This window comes from Labeo rohita, chromosome 23 (genome assembly GCF_022985175.1).
Source record: "Labeo rohita strain BAU-BD-2019 chromosome 23, IGBB_LRoh.1.0, whole genome shotgun sequence".
In the NCBI taxonomy this organism is placed as follows: Eukaryota; Metazoa; Chordata; class Actinopteri; order Cypriniformes; family Cyprinidae; genus Labeo; species Labeo rohita.
Window position 1 is genome coordinate 24,557,464 of NC_066891.1, and position 25,645 is coordinate 24,583,108.

The 25,645-nt window shown below is 35.9% G+C and overlaps 1 protein-coding gene across 2 annotated transcripts in view; it reads right to left on the reverse strand.

Moving 5' to 3' along the window:
* slc2a4rg (SLC2A4 regulator) overlaps positions 1-25,645 on the reverse strand; it is a 79,612-nt gene that overhangs the window by 47,849 nt on the left and 6,118 nt on the right. The gene's annotated exons all lie outside the window — the stretch shown is intronic.

Consider the following 25,645-nt stretch of genomic DNA (forward strand, 5'->3'; position numbering starts at 1 on the left):
CTGTCCAATACTGATGAGGTATGGCATGTGAGGTATGCATTTTTATTTTTTTCAGCAAGTATGCATTGAAATGATCAAAAGTGACTGTAAAAACATTTTACAAACATTCTACTTGAAACAGATGCTGTTCTCATTAACTTCCTGTTTATAAAATAATTCTAAAAACTACAGTTTTGTATTGCAGTTTACACAAAAATCAGCATAATGGTTTTCAACATTGATATTAATAAAAAAATATTTCTTGCACAGCAAATCAGCATATTAGACTGATTTCTTAAGGATCATATAACACTGAAAACTGAAGTAATGATGCTTTGCATCACAGAAATAAATTACATTTTACTATATATTTACATACAACATATTTCTTTTCAATTAAAGTAATATTTCACAATATCACTGTTTTTACTGTATTTTTCATTAAAAATCTTAAATTCCATTTGTGAACAATAAGTAAATACAATAATATACAAAACTAAATTTTGTCAATGCAACAACACTGTAAAAATTCAAATTTTAAGTTAAATCAACTTAAAAGTACAAGTCATTTCAACATGCTAGAAATAAATTAAGTTTAAATTACTTGTACTTTTTAGTTGATTTAACTTATTTTCAAGACAGCTGCTAAACTTAACTTTTTAAGTTGAAACTGGTAAAAACTTTTTACAGTGAAGTAAATTTAGGTATCACAACATTATAATGTAGAGAATATAAATAGGCTATTCATTTGACTAATTAATTGTTTTGGCAAAGATTGCAATTAACACTTATTAAATTATTCGTGATTTTAATCAGAATAATATGAAAATGGACATAACTGAATAAATATCCATTACTGGCCAATATATCCAATATCGACCAATAGTATTGCAATTAATATATTAATACAGTTGAGGTCAGAAGTTTACATACACCTTGCAGAATCTCCAAAATGTTAACTATTTAACCAAAATAAGAGGGATCATACAAAATGCATGTTATTGTTTATTTAGTACTGACCTGAATAAGATATTTCACATAAAAGACGTTTACATATAGTCCACAAGAGAAAATAATAGTTGAATTTATAAAAAATGACCCTGTTCAAAAGTTTACATACACTTGATTCTTACTACTGTGTTGTTACTGAATGATTTACAGCTGTGTTTTTTTGTTTAGTGACAGTTGTTCATGAGTCCCTTGTTTGTCCTGAACAGTTAAACTGTCTGCTGTTCATCAGAAAAATCCTTCAGGTCTCACAAATTCTTTCTGCATTTTTGTGTATTTGAACCCTTTCCAGCAATGACTGTATGATTTTGAGATCCATCTTTTCACACTGAGGACAACTGAGGGACTCATATGCAACTATTACAGAAGATTCAAACACTCACTGATGCCCCAAAAGGAAAAACTATCCATTAAGAGCTGTGGGGTCAAAACTTTCTGAATTTGAAGATCAGGGTAAATTTTACTTTTTTGTCTTCTGGGAAACATAAAATGTACACATCTTCATTCAGTTGATTAATTGATTTATTGACTGATTGATTCATTGTTAATATTGAGTGCAAAAAGTAATAATAAACCTTAAAATAAATAAACTTTATTTTAGGGGCTTTTCTCAACAAATACTGACATTAATCTGATTTTTCACTTTACAGCTGAGCAACTGTTTTTCCTCATTCTGTTTCATTTCTATCTTTCAGCTCTTTCACATGGCTCCTGTGTGATGTATATCAGCAGCAGAGCATGCTCCTATCTCTCTTTTCCATCTATATTTTCATCTCTTTTTCTCTCTCCGTGCAGTTCTCTAATTATAGCTGTCCCCACCCCCTCCCAGCACACCCAGTTAGTCTCCGCCTGTTTTCCACCACACTGTTATGTAATGCCTCGCACCAACTCCAGACCCACATGCACACACACACACACACACACACACACACACACTGGTAGGTGGGACAGTGTCCATGTTTACCAGAGGATAAGGCTCCAGCACAGCAATAGAATGATAGATGAGTCGACTTTAATAGCACACAACATTGTGATTTATAAAAGCCCTTCTTATGCAAGTTACTGTGTGTCTGACAAACTGCACTGCCTTTCAACCAGAGCACAATGCCAAACTCTCTCTCTGTCTCTCTCTCTCTCTTTCTAAATGCACACGGTCTCACACATACACTTATGTAAGTTACTACATAATAATGTAATACTATATAATAATAAAAACTGCTCTCTGCATAGTTCCACTATAATTTTCCCAAACAAAAAAGCTGGACTGTCTGCCAGTGTCTCTTCACATTTGATTTATTAAAAATAATTCTATTGTTTGGTTTATACTAGCATTCAAGTTTGGGGCGAGTATGTTTTTTAATGTTTCTGTCACTTATGCTCGCCAAGGCTGCATTTATGTGATAAAAAAAAACAGTAATATTGTGAAATATTATTACAATTTAAAATAACAGCTTTTTATATGAATATGTGGTGAAATTTTATTTAATTCTGTGATGCAAAGCTGAATTTTCAGGATCATTACTCCAGACTTCAATGCCACATGATCCTTCAGAAATCATTCTAATATGCTGATTTGCTGTTCAAGAAACATTTATTATTATTATCAATGCTGAAAACAATTAATATTTTTGTGGAAACCATAATTTCAGGATTCTTAAATTAACAGAAAGTTCAAAAGAACAGCATTTATTTGAAATAGAAGTTTTTTGTAACATTATAAGTGTCTTTACTGTCACTTTTGATTAATTTCATGCATCCTGGCTGACTAAAAATAATAATTTCCTTCCAAAAAAAAAAAAAAAAAAAAAACACATCAAACCAACATTTTAACAGTAGTGTATTTCTATATACAGTTGTATGTGACAATTTGGGAACGCTTTGCACAATCTGTGAAAATGTAAATAATTTTAACAAAATAAAAGAGATCATACAAAATGCATGTTATTTTTTTTAGTACTGTCCTGAGTAAGGTATTTTACATAAAAGTACATAATAGTCCACAACACCAAAAAATAGCTGAAATTATTAAAATAACCCCCTTCAAAAGTATTTGGTGTTTTTTTTGTTTTGTGACTCTCCAGAAGGAAAAATGATACATTAAGAGCTGGGGGGTGAAAACTTTTGAACAGGATGAAGATGTCCAAATTTTTCTTATTTTGTTGAAATATCAATTTTTTCTATTTAGTACTGCCCTTTGGAAGCAACAGAAGATACTTGCATGTTTCCCAGAAGACAAATTAAGTACATTTTTCCTTGATCTTCAAACTCAAAAAGTTTTCACCCCTAGCTCTTAAGGCATCGTGTTTCCTTCTGGAGCATCAGTGAATGTCTGAACCTTTTTTAATAGCTGTGTTTGAGTCCCTCAGTTGTCCTCAGTGTGAAAAGATGGCTCTCAAAATCATACAGTCACTGCTGGAAAGGGTTCAAATATGCAAAAGATGTTGGAAAACTGAAGAATCTGCAGGATCTGGAGGATTTTTCTGAAAAACAGTGCTCAGTTTAACTGTTCAGAACAAACAAGTTCATCCAGGTAACCACACACAGTATTAAGAACCAAGGTTCCCAAACTTTTGAAGCAGGTTATTTTAATAATTTCAGCTATTTTTTGTCCTGTGGACTATATGTAAACATGTAAAATATCTTACTCAGGACAGTACTAAATAAAAAATAACATGCATTTTGTATGATCTCTCTTATTTTGTTAAAATTATTTACATGTTCACAGATTCTGCAATGGGGATCCCAAACTTTAGTATAAAACTGTATAGAGCCATTTCAACAGTCAGCAACCACCTAACAACAACATGAGCAACAGGCTAAAACTACTAAAACATCCTGACAACAACAATTTCAACCCACATTTCTTCTGAAATGCAAAAATCTAGTTTATGCATTGTAAATTGCATTTAGTATTTGACATTGGTTTAAAAATAAGCTAGTCAGCCTGAGAGACCAGGCAGCTGACCAACTAAACCCACTGAACACCAGGCTAAGAGAGCAGCAAGCCAGATTAGTTTTCAGTACACAACAATAGACAAGCAGATACACCAGCAGTAAAGAACTTCACACCCGCATGACAAAACACCACTTCCTCACACGTCCAAATTTAGTTTGCCGAGTCTGAAGAGAAACATCCTCACATGCTTAAACTCGAGAAGCCTCTGAACTGCGCCATCAAAATAGTGCTAAAACATTCATATAGCGTGACAAAAAAAAAGCATCACAATAAAAAAAAAAATTTAATCAGCAGGCTGACTGAGCACATTGAGGCCGAGGAGACGCACTTTGCCATTTGAGTGTTGAAGCAAACCAAACAAAATGGAGGCTATCAAGTTGCGTAAACAAAGTTTGAGAGCAGTCCACTGAGGGACGATTAAATGAGTGTTTTGTTGGACATGGTACATAGAAACGTTTTCCATTTGAATCTGAATATCAAAGGAAAAGCCCTTGATAACACACACTACAGGGCAAAAACAAGCCTCATTTAATACCTCTGAGAGGAGACGTGCTTACTCTAACATACCTTACCTGACAACTCAGATGACGTCTAGAGCTACATTAATGCTGTAAAGTCCTGAGGGTTTAATCATACACACACACACACACACACACACAGACAAACACAGTTAGCATTAACGATGTGATAATTTAGTACATGTACTCTAGTTCATCTGGGTGCAGTATTATGCAGTACACAAGCCTTCACAGATTGGTGACCTTAAACACAGTTTCTGTGATGTTGTTGTCATTCTGCTGCACTAACTCCCAGCTGCGGCTTTAGCAACATGTTTGACAGCCTTAGAGGCAACTGTGTAATAAGCCATCTCTGAGTTTTTCATTTCCATCTGAGGGCGAGGGGAAACCCCACATCGGCTGTTGTTGAGAGTGTGTGTGTTCGTGTGAACTCATTTCACTACCGGTGAGGGCCAAATCAAGGGACTAAGTCATTAGTTCACATGTAAATATGCCAAGTTTATGGTTGGATTAGTTTATGGTTGGGTTATATTAATTTAAAGTCTTTAGTGGTCAACTCTTTTCATTGTTTGTGCACTGTGGGCGAATATGAGTGTTGCAGTACAGTTGCTAAGGTGTTCCATGTTGTTGTTCTAATGTTGCTAGGGTGTTCTGGAGGCTGTGAGTGTTAAATAACTAGATAAGTGGTTGTAACACTGTTAGAACGTTGTTTAAGTGTTGTGGACAAATACATGTTTTTTAGAGTGTTCTAAGTGTTTGTTAGAATGTTTCTAGGGTGTACTGAGCAGTTGTGAGTGTTGCTGACTTTTTCTAACTTGCTGTCAGAGCGTTGTTCGGGTGTTGTGGGCAAATGTGAATGTTTCTACAGTTGCTAAGGTGTTCCAAGCTGTTGTTATCATGTTCCTAAGGTGTTCTAAGTGTTTGTTAACATGCATTTTAGGGTGTACTGAGTAGTTGTGAGTGCTGATAAGTTGTTGTAACTTGCTGTTAAAACATTGTTAAGGTGTTGTGGGCAAATGTGAGTGTTGCTCACATCTTTGGGTGTTGCTATGCAGTTGCTAAGGTGTTCCAAGTTGTTGTTATTATGTTGCTAATGTGTTCTGGAGGCTGTGAGTGTTACTATGCAGTTGCTAAAGTGTTCCAAGTTGTTCTCATGTTGCTGGGGTATTTTGGAGGATGTGAGTGTTGCTGTGAAGTTGCTAGGGTGTTCCAAGTGGTTGTTCTAATGTCGCAAAGGTGTTTTGGAGGCTGCAGGTGTTACTATGCAGTTGCTAAGGTGTTCCAAATTGTTGTTCTCATGTTGCTAGGGTATTCTGGAGGATGTGAGTGTTACTATGCGGATGCTACGGTGTTCCAAGTTGTTTTTCTTATGTTGCTAGGGTATTTTGGAGGCTGCGAGTGTTACTATGCAGTTGCTAAGGTGTTTCAAGTTGTTGTTCTCATGTTGCTAGGGTGTTCTGGAGGATGTGAGTGTTACTCTGCAGTTGCTAAAGTGTTCCAAGTTGTTGTTCTAATGTCGCTAAGGTGATTTGGAGGCTGCAGGTGTTACTATGCAGTTGCTAAGGTGTTCCAAGTTGTTCTCATGTTGCTAGGGTGTTCTGGAGGATGTGAGTGTCACTATGTGGTTGCTAAGGTGTTCCAAATTGTTGTTCTCATGTTGCTAGGGTGTTGTTGGAGGCTGTGAATGTTACTATGCAGTTGCTAAGGTCATCTAAGTCGGTGTTATCATGTTGCTAGAGTGTTGTTAGTGGCTGAGAGGTTTGCTATGCAGTTTGTAAGGAGTTCCAAGTTGTTGGAGGCTGTGAATGTTGCTAAGTTATTCTAACTTGCAGTTAGAGCATTGTTCAGGTGTTGCTGGAGACAGACTCTGAGTGTTGCTATGCAGTTGCTAAGATGTTCTAAGTGGTTACAATGTTTCTAGGGTGTGTTGGATGGCTAGAAGTGCTGCTATGCAGGTTGTTCTCGGGTGTTGTTGGAGGATGTGAGTATTGGTTTGCACCTTCTAACTGGTTGTTAATGTACTATTGAGTGTTGTAGTCAGTTGTAACCATTTTTATGTGGTTGCTAAAGAGTTCCCAGTAGCATGTTGTTAGGGTTTTGCAAGTGTTGTGAGTCAAAATGTTTAATCATTTACCAGACAAATATAAGACATGTGATTGTTTAAAAAAGTAATATGTTCTGGTCCTCAGGTTATGAACTATATCAACAATAATAAACATGTGTCAAATTGGTTCTCGTCTCTGCTAGTGGGACGTTTCTCAATAGGCATCAAAAACAGTCACGGCTGGCTTTAAACATGGGAAAATATAAGAGAATCGGATGCATCCAAAATACATCTGCTCATAATAAGGAACACAGTTGTGTTCTGTGTTACAGTTTTAGTATCCGACCACAATGAAAAATGACCCTTTTTAATCCACCCATATGGGAATTATGTGAACATGTCTAATTCTGCTTTTAAATGTGTATTTGGGGCCCCACTCAGCGTCCCCAACTCAAGTGTGTAAACACAGCACAGGAATAAATAGTGATGAAAATATCTGAGACGAAACAGCTGAACTAATCAAACAAACAGGCCTTAAGCAAACCTCACCAACCACTTCCCGCAGAGAGAGAGACAGACCCGAACAGAGTGCTTTCAGCTACAGGGCGAATGTCTGCAAGAGAGCACTTTGTTCCTTTGTATAAACGGTTTCACAATTTTAAAAACTGTTTATTCCCGAAGCAAAATTCGAATTTTAGTTTCAGATTTTTAGTCTGGTGTCAGACTTTTTGAACTACACTGTATACGGAGCTATTCTTAAAGAGACAGGAATCTACAGGTGACCCATTTGATAGAGAAAAGCAGAGATTTGCTATATACAGCAAATAATAATGTAAAACAATTAGTGCTGTCAAACGATTAATCGCGATTAATCGCATCCAAAATAAAAGTGTTTGTTTACATAATATATGTGTGCGTACTACATATATTTATTATGTATATATAAAAATACACACACAACATAAAACATTAACATGTATTTACATGTATATAATTGTATTCATATAATTAATATTACATATAAATATATTTATTATATAAACATATTTTTACGTGTGTATTTATATATATTGTGGCGGGAGGAGCAAAACGACAGACACAGTGGGCGTGACGTCAGGCCTCGAGAGGCTTTTATTAAACAATATAAACAAAAGTGTCCAAAAAGGGGAATAAAAGTGTCCAAAATAAATGGGGGATCTGGTGTCCTCAACGTGCAGGGGTTCCGTGAAGGAGGGGCAGTGTTCAGAAGGGAAGGGTCCAGGTAAGGGGCGGAGTCCGGCGGCCGCACTCGCTGCCCGGCGAGGTCCGCGGCACAAGGGGTAGCGGCTTTCTTCAGCGGCTTCATCCACCTTTCATCGTGGCACTTCCTGAGGCGGGTAAATCGGCCCGGCATCCTAGCCCACAGCCGTCTGGGTGCGGCTTCACGTCCGGACCGCGGGTCCGGCAGCTCGTCCATCATGTTTCAGCGCCCCTCCTCTCTCGCACACCCACTCCCGTCGGGAGCCTGATGAAGGGCGGCGATTACGGACGGGGTGACGATGATAATTAGGGGAAGGGAGCTGACTCGTCACACATCCACCACCTCTGGTGTCCTCGACGTGCAGGGGTTCCGTGAAGGAGGGGCAGTGTTCAGAAGGGAAGGGTCCAGGTAAGGGGCTTCCTTAAGCGGCTTCATCCACCTTTCATCGCGGCACTTCCTGAGGTGGGTAAATCGGCCTGGCATCCTAGCCCGCAGCCGTCTGGGTGCGGCTTCATGTCCGGACCGCGGGTCCGGCAGCTCGTCCATCATTTTCGGCGGCGCTCGTCCCTCTACGCTCCCTTCCTGGACCCACGAGGACACCAGCGTGCATGCACGGGGAAGAGACCGGTCTCCCGAGGAGAGGCGCGCTCGGCATTTTAACAGCGGCGGTGATGAGGCTTCATTCACATCAGGTGTGCCTCATCACACGCCGCCAGACCTGGCTGTTTCCTCTCTCGCACACCCACTCCCGTCGGGAGCCTGGTGAAGGGCGGCGATTACAGACTGGGTGACGATGATAATTAGGGGGGAGGCAGCCACCTCGTCACAATATATATATATATATATATACACACAGTACACACACATATATTATGTAAACAAAAACCTTTATTTTGAATTTTAATCATGATTAATCGCTTGACAGCACTAAAAATAATGTAACAATTCAACACACTCAATATTATTGGGTTTTTAGATATTTTGAGCCAGCTGAGTATTGCAATAACATACATTCAAATCCAAATTTTGCCAAAGGAAAACTTTGTTTACATCTGTTTTATCTAACAGGATAAACTTCTCAGTCTGTTCATCTCCGATCTTCTTGTCTATCTCCATCTCCATCCTTTCCTTGTTAAAAATTTCCCTTCCTCGTATGTTTGCACACGCAGCTCAATGTAGTTTTTTAACGGGAAAAACCTTACAAACACCCTGAGGAAGACCAATGTGACACTGTTTATTTAGCACTGTTTATTTAGCTTTCTCTAAATGATCCAAGATCAGATATATGAGAGAATGTGCTTCCTTTCAACAGCTCAGAAAAAGAGAAAGATGCGGTAGAGTCTAACAGAAAGATTTTAGATCTGTTTATCTGCATTATAAGCGCTGAGCTTGCAGAATTAATACAATCCTGTGCTGAGGCCCTGATATAACATCAATACTTGGCATTTGTGTCCTGATACAAAATTGGCAGGCAAAACATTGTGAATGCAATGCCATAATGATTTTCTCCCACCTTTTAATATATAATAACATTACAATGTAACTGTAAAGTAAATATATATTGTGTAAAATTATAATGTCTGAGATGGCAGAAAAAAACTGACAAAAATATGATTACAATATGAGTCTTAAGAAGCACTAATCCTGCACATTAACCACAATACACATGAATAATGAGTCAGATTTAAAAATCACCGTTCATCACCTCCTACTCTTCAATATTACTTATATGTAAACTCATCATGTAAGAAGTTTATCATCACATTTCAGTGAGTAAAATGGCAACACTGACGTTATAAGATCTAAGGTCTAACACCTTGTCTTAACCAGGTGTGACACAGTTTTCACAACTCATGACTTGAAATATAGAGCATGTGTTGTATGGACTACTTTTATGGTGTTTTTTGTCCTTTTTTTTGCAGTATAAGCAATGGTTTGAATTATTGTTGTACAAAAAAGTGTTGAACAGCTTTTGTGTGAACTGTTCCTCTTCGATACACATGTTGCTGGTGAATTCACAGCCACATGCGAATCAAATGGCAAAAACGAATAACCTCACTCTGAACGTCTATTTAAAAATGTCACAAAAAAGGGCCTTAAAACTTTAGATACCTGTGGCAGCAGGCCTGAGAAGCAAAGCACAGTTTCCTAGAAACCAAAGCTTGGTTTCTCCAGTGGGACTTTGTAATTTCATTTTATTTCAAGCTAAATGTAACATGCAGTATTTTATGTTCTTTCACTTCCCTTCCCTATATCCCTTCCTTCCTTGAACTACACAATTATGCTGAACTGTACACACAATAAATATAGCTTTGCACTAAATATGAGCTGCAAAAACATCAACATGAAGGGCTTTTGTATGCACACAAAACACACAGCTGAGCTTTTCTGCCAATTGTTCATTTGGTTTCAGTTCACTGCACAAAATTATTGCTTTACATGCTTGCAATTACACCAATAAGCATCCGTGTGGATTTTTGTGGATTGTGCACTTAGATCCCATTCATTCATTTTATTCAGCAGAACATGAGCAAGAGAAAAGGGAACATTAGGCAGACTTACTTACTACTTAATGAAGAAAAGCACATAATACTTCTTAGAGCTGTTCATGACAGATGTCATACGAAGCTGCACTGTGTAAATAGATTTCATAATTTTAATCTAATGAACAGCATACACAAACATTTAAAATTGTTGTGTTCATGAAGGATAGTGCCAGTTGGGATGCTTGGCTCATTTCACACAGCTGGAGCGATAAACTTCTCTTTCATCGGGATGAATTCTGACTCGCTGTATACAGATTTAGATCAGTGCTCAGTTTGGGGAAGTGCAGAGGAAATCAAATCTGATGACAGAAACATGGACTAGCTGAAAACGTAGGACATCTGAGTATTGAGTGATTAATATCATGATAAACTTAGGCTTCTGGAGGGAAAGTCATGTGGATTTTTGTATTATTACAGCCATTACATTCCAGGTTCTGGGGACTTTTTCCAATGAAAAGCTACAGTATATGTGATGTACAAAAATTATTGAACAAAAATCCCCATATTCATAGCGGCTCACAATGAAAACTCCCAAAAGTGCTATGCAGACATTTCCCAGAGAGATTTCGCAACAATATGACAGCATTATTTACACTGCAAATTCATTAGTAATGCAGTAAACTGGAACAATCCTTACTGAGACTAGTAGAGAAGTGAAAACCAAAATATAAGTAGTCTATACCAACACGACTGAATATTTCATGGTTCTTAGTAACAATCTAATTCAAACAAGTTCAAGTAATTAATAAAGTAAACAGTACTAAAATAAAAAACAAAGATACAAGAAAAAGCACCCAGAGGCTTTAGGAAAACAAGCAATACGCATTCAGAGTGGTAAATATAGGTCTATGACGTATCCTGTTGCCAACAGGTGGCGCTACAATTATAACTGAGTAATGGCGTTTAGATGTCTTCAGGCCAGGACTCTTATCAAACATTTAAAGTCTAGTGCAGAATGGACATTGCATGTTTAAGTTAGTGTAAAACAAGTAATTTCCTGTTGCCAGGAGGTGGTGCTATGATTATAAAGGAGTATTGGCCTTTAGATGTGTTCAGGCCAGGACTCTTATCGAACAGGTAAAATTTGGTGCAGATTGGACCTTGTATGGCTGAGTCAGAACAACTTCTATTCCCATGGCGAGACATTGAACTTTGTCAGACCGCCACGGACACGCCCTTTAATGAAAACTTAAGATCTTTGCATTTTAACATTACAAAGGCCTTTAGAGTAGACTGATCAAATATAATGTTCATGTCATTAAATCTCTATAAAGAGTTTGTTAGAGCATAAAACTTGACATTTCCTCTTGGCAGCAGGTGGCGCTATGACTATAAGTCAATATGGGCATGGGCATGTGTTCACAACAGGACTCTTATTAAACATGCAAATTTTGGTGCAGATCGGACATTGTATGCCTGAATTTTAACAACTTCCTGTTTCACAGTGAAACAGTTTGTCAGGCCGCCACGGAAATGCCCTTCAATGGAAACTTAAGATCTTCACAATTTAAAATCACAAAGGGCTTTAGATAAGACTGACCAAATTTGGTGTTGATCTGTTTAAATCTCTAGGATGAGTTTGTTTAAATACGCCTGAAATGGCAAAAACGGCACAAAACTTGCTGAGAAAATTCAAAATAACAGACTTCCTGTTGGGTTTCGGACTTCATACCGGGGGACTTTTTTGTAGGTATTGGTGTGTTACATATGTCTACCGAATTTCGTACATGTAAGTGAAATGTAGCTCGAGGGGCACTTCGGTGAAATTTTATAGGTGGCGCTATTGAGCCAATTTGAAACACCCATTTCTAAAACCCATATCAGATGTAAATTTTCACCACTTTTAGCGCGCGTGCAAAGTTTCATGAGTTTTCAAGCACGTTCAGGCCCTCAAAAAGCGATTCATTTTGGAAAAGAAGAAGAAACTGAGCGATTACGGTGCTCGGGCCCTAACAACAGGGATTAGGATTTGAAGCTATTAAATATCAGTAAACAACAAAAGAACAAAAATCTGCTCAAATTACTAGAATAGTTTTCATGGTTATTATTATATGATACATCATTAGATATTAAAGCTTACTAAAACTTACCCATTTAAATATTTGTTACATTCTGGAATGTATTTTAATGTTTTTTTTTAACTTTAAACTACTGATTTCTGAAACTGAAAGAGTAAAAGCAGCTTTGAAGCAATTTTTTATTGCATAAAGTGCTATATAAATAAAATTGACCATCTGATTACATTCACTCATGACATAACTGGCTGCGTTTACATTAATATCCTGCCAAGACAAGCATTTTGACCGAGAAGTGCATTTGACCGTTCATGCGCACAGCCACATTACTGCTCTCACATGCAAGCAAGCACTCATGGGAGCTTAAAAGCAGTAGCTTTTTGCAAAATTAAAAAAGCTAATAAATTGCAAACAAAATGAAGATTATTAAAGTATGTTTTGTGCAAGAAAATTCAGTCTTTCTGCTAAATTTCATGTTTAATTCAGTGTGTTTCTTACTGCTCGTTTGTAAGTATTTAATGAATTTACTAGCATTTTCTAAGTGAAAATATTTTCAGAGTAAATCCTACACCAAGTGAGGTGACATTTCTACCAGTATTTTAAAATTAGCACCAAAGTGCCAGTACTTTTGACATCTTAGTAAGCCTAGTAGTGATGTGATTGGATCTGACCATGGTTGTGTTTGGCCCATACACTGATCTCCTGGAGTTGGGTCAATGATTATTGCTCACTGACTATATGTAAATCCAGACTGCCGTCTCACCCATTGTAATCCCATAATACTGTGGCAAATCAGATTATGGGGTAATCACAGTGAGTAGCCAAACCATGCTGAATCAACAGTTCAGAGAAACCACGCTAACTTAATCAAATTTGCAGCAGAGACGTGTTTCTTCAATCTCTGCACTGTGTAATTTCACAGTATCACACAGATGTGACACTAATTCATGTCATATTGGGATGAAACAGTCTTGTGATGTGGTTATGTGATAATAGAGGCCAAAAAAAACAAAGTGGTCATTCCACAAGTGAGTTGGTAGGTGTAGGTGTTAGTAAATACTAGATGATTTCAAGTAGTTCATTCATGGTTTGGTCCACCTACACAGTAGACCTTGACCCTCAATCCAAGTGCCCTGGCGTGCAAGTCACGCTGCAGTGTGGTCTAGTTTTGCTTTGGGTTTTTTTGGACCCTGTGGTTCAGACGAAGAGGCCGCGACTCAGCTTCTCTAAATCCACCACACTGGGTGTGGCCGTAAATACCGCTAACGTTTTCTAGGAACTCAGCAGAGAGTGTATTTAAGTGTGTTTGTGTGCATAATGTAGTTTGCCGGGATCACAAGACAGCAGTCTAATGTTTAGAGCGAATGCACACAGACAGGAGATAAAGCAAACGGTAGAAGCGGAAACCAGCAAAACCACCCTGACTTGTTCCAAACTCGACAATGGACCACAGTCTTAAAGGTGAGGGGGTCAGTGCTGAGCGAGCACAACAATGCACGTTCAATGCTAGAAGAAACAACATGAAGGAATTTTCCAGCTTCAGTACAAGTCAAGCTCAACCAACAGGATTTGTGGCATTAAAGGGATAGTTCACCCAAAAATTTAAATTACCCTCAATTTACTCACCCTCAAGCCATTCTAGGTGTATATGACTTTCAGAGCTATATTAAAAAAATGTTCTTGCTCTTCCAAGCTTTAAAATGGCAGTAAATAGCTGTTGAGTTCTTGAAGGGAAATAAAGTACATCCATCCATCATGAAAAGTGCTCCACATGGCCACAAAGTTTAAACATGGATATTTTTCTTACACAAACACATTGATTCACTTCAGAGGCCTTTATTAACCCCCTGGTGTTGTGTGAAGCACTTTCTATGATGGATGGATGCATTTTATTGGATTTTTAAATCTCAACACCCATTCACTACCATTATAAAGGTTGGAAGAGCAAGGACAGTTTGACAGCATAGCATTCAGTGCAGAATTCAAATGGATCCGATACATTTTATGGTCTGCACTGACTCGCACATGATCCATTCCGTATTATTGCGGTTCTGGACCACACTGTAAAAAATAAAAAACACAATTTGTTGAGTCAGCTTAAAATAATTTGTTACCCTGCTGCCTTAAAATTTTAAGTTCAGTCAACTAAAATAAGTTTATCCAACTTGAAATGTTAAGTTGTACTAAGTAACAACTTAGATATTTGTGTTTGCTAAACTTAACAGATGGGTAAGTAACCCAGCTGCCCTAACATTTTAACTTGACTCAACTCAAATATCTATGTTACCTATTATCTATGTTGTCACTTTGTATAATTTAACATTTCAAGTTGAATAAACTTGTTTTGAGTTGACTGAACTTAAAATTTTAAAGCAGCCAGGTTACAAATTATTTTAAGTTGACTCAACAAATTGTTTTTTACAGTGCAGAGCAGACTGTGCCCGCTGTGGCGGTTTGTGTGAAACAATGCGAAACCAGACTTCATTCGCCCCAGTGAAAAGCATATTTACACTGTCTGAATCATTCTCTGTACCTTATATAGTGCACTATGTGCCATTATTTGTCTGAAAGAAGAAAGTCATATACACCTAGGACAGATTGGGGGTAAGTAAATCAACAGGTAAATTTCATTTTTGGGTGAACTATTCCTTTAATACGACAAAAATGTGTTTACACTTGTTTCTTCTTTTCTTAAAAAAAAAATAGATTACTGTGAGGTACTTACAATCGAAATGATTAGGGTAAATTCATACATGTCCAAACACACACATGTATATTTTAACATGCATGTTAAATGATACATTATATTTTTCAGGCAGGATAATGAGCCATGAACTTACCACAATTAATTTTCATGTTGGTTTTAAAGACAATGAGTTACTGAGTGAGTTACTGAGCAAAACAGCCAAATTAATTTCCCTATCCTCAATGTGAGAAAAAAAAATGCATACTAACCTTTTGTGTAAAGTTATATCTAATTTTACATCTTTGTTGCATGAAAACATAATGCTGTAAACCCTAAAATACTGTCAACTGACCCAAAATATTTCTTTTAGTTTTAAAAAAAAAGCACAATATGTATTGCAAGAAATTAGTGCCAATAGTGTCAATTATTATTCAAGATAAAACTTAATCCTGGATTAATTTTGAAAGCGACATCTACAGTTAAAGGAATAGTTACCCAAAAATGAAAATCAACCCATTATTTACTCATTATTAACTCATTATTTACTAACTTGCATCCTATGTGTATATGACAATTCCAATCTGAGTTATTATTAAAAACTGGTATGGGTGGGTGTTTCTCTTCATCAGTCCAAAACAAGTCAAACAAAGTCACAAAGAGTGCCTCACAAGGCTCCAGGGAGTGAATAAAGGCCTCCTGTAGTGAATCGATGCATTTTTGTAAGAAAAATATCCATATTTAAAATGTAATCACTTTAATCTATCTTGCGCCAACTGGTCGTACACAGAAACCTTTCCGGGTAGATGACGTTGGCGTTGCGCATGCACCAGTGAGTCTCTCACAAACCAACGTTTGTTTACAGGAGCAAAGGAAGCAAATTTCTTCCAGTCTCCTCTTGGTTTATATCCAAATCCTCCAACATTTTTCTTCACGAATCCTTGTTTTGAACTTCGAATTTGAAACCAGTGCTGTGTTTACCTCGTCACATCTTAGTGACTTATGTGCAATGGCGACGTCCTATGTCATCTGCCTGGAAAGGCTTCTGTGTACAACCAGTTGGTGCAAGCTAGATTAAAGTGATTGTTATGTTTTAAATATCAATATTTCTCTTACAAAAATGCATCGATTCACTACAGGAGGCCTTTATTCACCCCCTGGAGCCGTGTCAGGCACTTTTTATTATTAATGGATGCACTTTATTGGACTTGTTTAGGACTGATGAAGAGAAACAAAGAGAAGTGCCAGGATCATTTTTATTATAACTCAGTCTGGATTCGTCTGAAAGAAGGAAGTCATATACACCTAGGATGCCTGGAGCGTGAGTAAATAATGGGCTAATTTTCATGTTTGGGTAAACTATCCCTTTAATGCTATAAGGTTCTGTCTGTTTGTTTCAGAAGTCAGAAGCCAGAAAGAGCTTTATTACCATGTATGTTTACACCCGCAAGGAAATTAACTTGATGACAAGAGCTTCCAGTGCAGAAGAAAGTATGGACATAGTGCAAACATACATGACATAGGAATTACACAGCAGATACAGTGTAATTCCTGCTTTATATTGAAGTGACTTACTGTTAAAAATTCTTTTTGAAAGCAGAAATTATTTTACTAGGATTAAAGTAATCTTTGTGCAAGTGTGTGGGTTTGAATTAATCATAGCGGCCTAAGACAGCAAAACGGCCTTGATCCTGGAACGGGGCTCTCATATTGTAGGGATTTGGAGCTGGATCTGGTGCCATGACCCGGAGCAAAGAGTAGAGGCCACTGGGTCACCGCGGCAAAGACAGAATTGAGGATAAAGCATAAAAACACTAAGATCTCTACAATTTTCTACAATATTTCCCCAAGACTAAACATATCAAAGAGCACATGATTTCCTGAGCGTCATGGAAAACCAAACTCAAATCGGCCGGGTTCTTTATGACCCTGCAGAGGTTTCGGAGAGAGGCTGCTGGAAGCATGACAGATTCATCTGGAAAAGGGGAAACTGAGAGAAAAGGGAGAGATCAAGCTGTTTTTAGAAGTCAGAGTAGGCTGCCATTTATTCCCAAGAAGAAGTCGGGAATTCTTCTAATGATTATGTAAGATGTGGGTGTGTGAATGGTAAAGAAGAGAAAGGGCCTCAACGGTGCTTTCCTCCACTTCTATTGTATCTATCAAGATTTTAAAAGCCAAGAATCATCATGCAATGACAATTTACAACTGGGCCGGGAGCAGTAAAATCAGTAAAGTAATCCACACATGCACATAATGGACTCATTTCATAGGAATAAATATTAGTAATACATATTCTGCGTGCCTCTTGAACTCATAAGAAAGACTCATAAACAACTTAAAATAAACGATAACATAAAAAACATAAATGATAACATAAAAAACATAAAATAATGATCAATGTGCCCAGGAGCAAGATACACACACAAGCTGTTGAACAGAGACGGAGGCTGAATTTCTTCACTCGGTGCGGCACACCACAATCTGCGAAGGAGCTATAATGACGAGTAAAATATGAGCAAAATAACAAATGAAAACTATAATCAAGAAAGTAAACAGCATAGCTTAGGGCAATCGAGGCAGTACAGCCAGTAAAAACATTTGATTAACCGGCTCTTCGTCTCCCTACAGACAAACAACGAGTCCACAACCAGCATTCCTCGACAAGAGTTCAGGTCTGGTAGAAAAAACAAACTTGTTTTCGGTTCTGTCGTTATTTCTTGCACGCTGCATTGGACGAACCATGCTGATGTCTGGGGTCAGAGTCGGCGTCTGGTGCTGAATTTATGGCTGCCAGAAATTTCACAATTGTGGCCACAGCCTCAATTTAGACCATAAAAGCTTCAAAGTTGCATTTGGTAAATTCAGTACCAGAAAACGTTGCTTTAAATGTACTGAGTGATTCCCTTGGGCAGCATAAATTGCGTAAATATCTGCTGTTATATAAAAACAAAAGGGCGATCCAGAGTTACAGAGTAATAGGGATTTTTCAGATGGTCTAGTTGAATGGCAACGGTTATAAAGCTCATGCTGCAAGCCTTTTTTTGTGCGTGTAGTGTAGGCATGCAACAAGGCTATCAAATCGCAGCAGGAAGCTTTGATGAACAGCTTCATCTCATTTGACTGAAGATTAAAACGGGCTTGTTTTGATGCCTATTTTAGTTAGACAAGAACTAAGGTTTAGTTAATTTCCATATTGTTGTATATTTAAAGGGTCATGAACTAAGAAACCAAAATTCCCTTGATCTTTTGACATATAAGAGGTCATTGTACTATAAAAACATCCTGTAAGTTTCAGAACTCAAAACTTTCTCATTAGTCTAAAAACAGCTCATATTAAAGACAATCTATGATGTAACGACTCTATGATGTAATACTGTGGCTAAATACCACCTCCGCAGAAAAAAGATCGACATTGCTGCCTGCTTAGCCCCGCTCACCAATTCACGTTTGGTCTACGTGGAAATCATACAATAAACACGGCTCCACAAGCAACAAGACGTGGTGCAGGGTCAAGTTGATGAAAAACAGCCTTCTGATCCCAGTGTTACGAAATTGTGGATGAACTTTTTTTTATAATGAAGTACCAGACCGGTTCATTTTACTCGTTTACAAACAAGGCACAATTCAATGTGGAATTTTCCGAAAGATTAAAACTAAGATGATGCTGTGCCAAATATATTGGATCCAACAGTAATGTTGCACTACACAAGTGTGAATAATCGTTTTTATTACGTGGTCACTATTGCTTTGTCTGTTATGACAGATACAGTATTTATCCATTTTTAACTCACAGCTGCTTCCATCTATGAAGGATGTAGGCTATCAAACATACACAAGTGTTAGCCAATCATAGCAGTGGGCGTTTACTTTCGAGTCTACAATCCACCACGGCTATTCACGGATGAGGGGGGTTAAAAATAGGACAGAAAATAGCCTATTACTCCTTAATTATGCTTTTGATGTAAAAAAAAAAAATAACATTACAAGTGGACCTCAGTACAAAATAATTTTAAAAAGTCAGTTCATGACCCCTTTAGAGGTAAACTAAATTGTTTTAACTAAATTCTGGAATAAGTGTTACATATCACATTCTCTTACAAGTAAAACTTCTATAGAAGAATAATTTTTATTTTACTTTAAGCATTCTGGTCAATACCAATTAGCAGTAACAAATGAATGCCATTAAACACCTGATATTAAAATGGTAAACTATTTTGTCTAAATAAATACAGAAAATGTCTCAAAAATTCTAAAAAATAATTTTGGCATGAAATTTGGCACATTTTTGTTTTATAAAATTATTCATCTATTTAAACTTTAAGTGAATGTTTGATAGTTTACATTTTAATGAAATGTAAATTCATGTCCCAGTCACATTTTCTTGGTTAAATAAACATAAACTTACACTACCATAAAAAGAAAAAAATCTATATTTTTACTAGGGCTGTCACACAATTAATCACAATAAATTGCAAACAAAATAAAAGTTTGAGTTTGACTATGTGTGTGTATTGCGTGTAATTAATATCTATATATAAATACATACAAATTAATGTATATATTTAAGAGAAATGTGTTACTTATAAACAAAACATTTTTATTTTTATATAATATAAATTCTATACAAATTATAATAAATACACATACTTGTAAATATTTCTTATATATATATATATAAATGAATATGTTTGTATTTATATATATATATATATATATATATATATATATAATAATTACACACAGTACACACACATATATTAGGGAAACTTAAACTTTTATTTTGTATGCGATTAATCGTTTGCCAGCCTTAATTTTTACATTAACAATGTAATCAGTATTCTATTTATTAAAGCCATGTATGAATCTCATCAGGTTAATGTTTTAAAGCATTTCATTTAATTCCAAAAGAATAACTCAAGACAGTAACATTTTAAACAATTTTATTTGTGAGCTTATGCTCAGCTATTGTTTTTAATACTTAACTATCATCAGTCATCAAAGCTCTGTAAATATTGGTCACAGACAAAGAGATTTACTTCAAATTTCACCAAGCTGATTACTCACTAAAAACTCACATAGATCAGTTTTCATGCCATTTCAAGTCTTATTTTGATGTAACAAAGTGGTTATATCTAAGTGTGTGAGTTGTTTACTTACTTTTTTTAAGTAAAAAACGCCATTAACGCCATTATATTGTTCATTTAGACTGATTTGCAAACATGGAACGCACACAAACACAAGAGGCGGGATTTATCGCATGAACCACATCGTCACACCCGATCATAACCAGTCATATCCAGTCATAACGTGATGGAGGCACTGCCTCCTCTCATGTGACTTTCCCCCATTCATTCTCAATTACCCCCCACCAAACTCACCGTTCGCTTTAAAACTCAATGGGCTCAGGGGAGACGAGAGAGACGCGGACTCCCGCTGTAACTTCACCTGCTAGTGTTGCAGTTGGACAATCTTTCCTTAGAAAAACAAGTGATTTATATACTTTTTAATGTTATATTTTGTAATACTGGCGTTGTTTTGATTTTTGTACTACGATTTTTTCTCATCTAATATTTTGAGAAGACACTGCCTCCCTTGCCTCCTCAGAGAAAACACCCCTGCTATATATATATATATATATATATATATATATATATATATATATATAAGACACAGTATATAGTCATGAAATCTGAGAGACCCTTCCCTAGAAAATCATGACGAAATCTAATCATGTGGTCACTACAGAGGCATCTGAAATAGACATCGTTGTAAACATCAGCCTGCTATGACTGATCATATGATATGAATCCTAAAGTCAAAGTTTAGTCACATAATCACAAGAACCACAAAGATTAAGAAGTAAAAAAGCCTGATTTCAAACTGACTTGTGTAAATGAGGCCTAAATGAGGTACTTTCTCAAGCACCAAAAATCCTTCGTAAGATCATGTCAAAGGGAAAGAGCTAAAAATATGACGAGTCCTCAATCTTCTGTTTCTCTTTTCCATATGCGGAACATAACAGCCAATTAAACTGCAAGCATCTGAAGCGCGTCCCCTCAAATATCATCTGAAAGTTTTGGTTCCTCTCTTCGGTTTCATAGACACTCATTCTCTGCTCCGTAACTCGAGCCATGATGAGCGCGCCGCCTGCACTGTTATCTGTTGTGGCTTCTGATAATATCAACACAACGAGTCATAACAGAAGTTAATTACAGCAAACGTATCAAATTGAGGCACAAGGGCATCCGTCGTTCTCAAGCGGTCACAGTTTCACCCTAAGCTTTATGTGCTTGGCCAAGCCAAAGGAACGCTGTAGGTGAGTTATAGATGGACAAAGAAATGCCGCCCACTCACCCTTTGGCTTCCTTCAGATGAACAGCTTGCTGGCCGGCAAGACGGGAGATACGTGCTGGTTGACGTGAACACATGAGTCATTCCTGTGTCTCTTATATGAGGGGGCCTTTGACCCCGTAGATTTCGAAAGCAGAGGTCATGACCCAGTGAGATGTTTCAGGGTGACACACTCAAGTCAGCTGCAACCACACATGCTGTAACCTCTTAAGTAAACACAACATGGCTATTAGTTTGATTAATTATAAAGAACTAATGATCGCAATTCACAACTCTCAGTTGTGTTATGTTACAGTCTTCAGTTTTAATTAAATACAGAACATACATTACATTAGTACACTAGTCTCTTATTTGATCAAAAACAAAGCAAAAACAGTAATATTGTGAAATATAATTAATTCAAAACAACTGTTTTCAATATGAATATATATATTTTTAAAAGTAATTTATTCCTGTGATGCAACGCTGAATTTTCAGCATTATTACTCCAGTCTTCAGTGTCACATGATCCTTCAGAAATCATTATAATATGCTGATTTGCTGCTCAAAAAAAAAAAAAAAAATCTTATAATCAATGTTAAAAACAGTCAAGCTGCTGACATTCGTTTTTGTGGAAACTGATATTTATACATTTTTCAAGATTCTTTGATTAATAGAAAGTTCAAAAGAGCAGCATTAATTTGACTTTTTTGTAATATTATCAATGCTTTTACTGTCACTTTTGATCAAGTTTATACTCATTTGCTTCATAAAACTATTAATTTATATTTAAAAAGCCTAAATGTTGAAGGTTAGTATATATAAAAATGCTATGTCAAACAATATTTATACATGTAACAGCATTTTATAACAAATGATATCCAATATTGTTGTCACATGCATCCAGATATCGCCTCAGAAATAAACATGTTTTAAATTTACCATCTTTTAGATTCAGTATTTGTATATATGTGTGTGTGTGTGTGGATATATATATATATATATATATATATATACACACTACCGTTCAAAAGTTTGGGGTCAGTAAGACTTGTAATAGTCTTTAAAGAAGTCTCTTATGCTCATCAAGGCTGCATTTATTTGATTAAAAATATAGAAAAAAACAGTAATATTGCAAAATGTTTTTACAATATAAAATAATGTTTTTTATTTTAACATACTTTAAAATAGAATTTATTCCTGTGATGAAAAGCTGAATTTTTATCAGCTGTTACTCCAGTCTTAAGTGTCACATGATCCTTCAGAAATCATTCTAATATGCGGATTTATTATTAGAATGATCAATGTTGGATAATATGAACAGTTGTGCTGCCAAATATTTTTTGGAACCTGTGATTTTTTTTTTCAGGATGCTTTCATGAATAACAAGTTTAAAAAGTATAGTGTTTATTCAAAATATAAATATTTTATAACAATGTAAATTATTTATTATTAACTTTTAATAAACTTTTAATTATTAACTTAATACATCCTTGGTGAATAAAAGTATTAATTTCTTAAAAAAAAAAAAAAAAAAAAAAAAAAAAAAGAAACAATAAAAATGTACTGACCCCAAACTTTTGAATATATATATATATATATATATATATATATATATATATATATATATATATATAAATAGTGGTCCAATCCAATAATTAGTCAAAGAAAAGGATCTGAAATCACTTCTGATTCATTACAGGATACAGTACTGTGTGAATCATTCTTCAACAATTTTCTATACATACACTTCCCTCCAGAAGTTTGAAAACACCCCTGGCAAAGTGTTGTTTTAGATGCTATCAACATAAATCCTTATCATTTTTTGGTGCAAATACATTAAAGTAACTTGATATTATCATTGAAGACCAGCAATAATATTTTTCATTTTGATTATATTTTTCTGCAACAGCTGCTAATGGTGGATATTTTGATGAATCGAAAATGTTTTTTCTATGTATAAACTGTTTATGTAATAAAATATGTTTTTGTAGTTTGCGTTGTCCCTTATCCGTGAAAAATTATCACAAATTAAAAAGGATTCATGCCAATATTGTCCAAAACCCCACTTTTCTAGGGCATTTCTAAACTTTTGGAGGGCAGTGTATATACACTACCAGTCAGAAGTTTTTGAACAGTAGGATTTTTAATGTTTTTTTTAAAGAAGTGTCTTCTGCTCACCAAGCCTGCATTTATTAGATCCAAAGTACAGCAAAAACAGCACAATTTTGACATATTTTTGCTATTTAAAATAACTGTTTTCTATTTGAATATATTTTAAAATATAATTTATTCCTGTGATTTCAAAGCTGATTTTTTAGCATCATTACTCCAGTCACATGATCCTTCAGAAATCATTCTAATATTCTGATTTGCTGCTCAAAAACATTTATTATTATTATGTTAAAAACAGCTGAGTAGAATTTTTCATGTTTCTTTGATGAACAGAACATTCAGAAGTAACATTATAAATGTCTTTATCATCACTTTTGATCAATTTAAAGCATCCTCGCTAAATAAAAAAAAAAATTCAATTCTATAATTTCTTTCCAGAAAACAAACTGACTCCAAGCTTTTGAAAAATGTACTCAACTGTTTTAAATATGGATAACAATAATAATAATAATAGCAAATATTTTGTGAACTGCAAATGAGAATATTAGAATGATTTTTGAAGGATCATGCAACACTGAAGACTGGAGTAATGATGCTGAAAATTAAGCTTTGATTACAGGTATAAATAGTAAAAATATTTCACAATATTACTGCTTTTGCTCTATTTTGGATCAAATAAATGCAGGCTTGGTGAACAGAAGAGACTTCTTTAAAAAACATTAAAATTCCAAAAACTTAACTGGTAGTGTATACATATTATATGTATATTATTAGATATATATCATTCTGTAGTACAGGTTGAAGACATACTTTAAAAATCCACAAGAAAAAGTATAGCAGCATCACGTTATTTTTAACGAACTCAGACTCTGGTACCATCATAGATAGAGGACAGCGAATATACAAAATTGTGAGTTTCTTCAGTTATAAAGGAACCGTTCAATAACGGATGTACAGGAAGTCCATGAAGCATTGTTCTTTCTGAATGCCGTCCAAGATCAAGATGACCACATGACTGGACGTGTTGATATAAAACCTCAATTTGCTGACTTCACCTTTTTATTGAAGTCTATTTCAAAGGCTTGCACAAGCACATACAAGACCATTTCAAAAAGCAAGGGATTTAGTCTGCTGGACTTTTTACCTTCCACCTTGACTTTTGTCTCTCTGTTTACTTTAGATGAATGCTGATAAGAGAAGAAAAGATTCAAGAGTAGACTTGCTGCCAGTGTGACCTATAAGCCACAGTGTAAAGCAGAGACTTTTCACGGATTTGTCAGGCAAGCCTAGACATGTCAACGAAAAACTAATGTGTGTGGAGCTATTCAACAAGTGTATGGTCACCAGTCCTTTTATCTCCTGAACACATGTGCAAACACACTAAATTATTGATGTATTTGCTTAGTGCACAACATACGGTCATGTATGAATCCATAACGCCCCAGATTTGAATGGTGAGGTTCATCATGTCTATTTCTCCAACTCAGTTCAAATGCAATCTTCCCTAAATGACCTAAGTCTAAATGCTAACAATGTCCAATTCTCAAACTACTAGTCTAGATGGCATCACATTTGCAAAAAGATGTTGCAGTTCCTGCACTCTAGAGAAATAACTCAGCATGAGCACAATGCATACTGACGGCTTTTTTTTTCCTGTCGTTTGCTTGAATAAAACCATTGTAAATCATGAACTGAACATTTCATATTATATTATGCATATAATAATAATAATTAAAAAGTGTACAGTTATGTACAGTAATTCCATCTAAAGCTCTGGATCATAAAACTCTGCTATAGCTGCCAACACACATATAAACACACATAAAAGACGGCAATGTGACAGACGTAAAGCAGAGAAAGAGCGCCGCAGGTGAATAAAAGAGTTATGGAGGGGTCATAAAATACAACAGGTAGAGTGTGTGCTGGATTTATCTGACAAACAGCTTTTCTCACTGGAACACTGCAGTGAAGAGACAAGCCATTTGCCTGCATATCAGAGAGTTTTGCATAAATTTACAAACCCTTAGGGAGTGTGAGATCCAGGTATCGTTTAAAATTAAAATCTAGGCCACACTGATGTAGAAACACAAAGTGACAACTGTAGCTTCACAGTTATTGCTGCAATACCATCAGTTGACAGAATAATTAGTGCAATACATAAAAGTATGCATACATAAGGGCATAAGTAGCACGGTCATATTTGTAGCAATA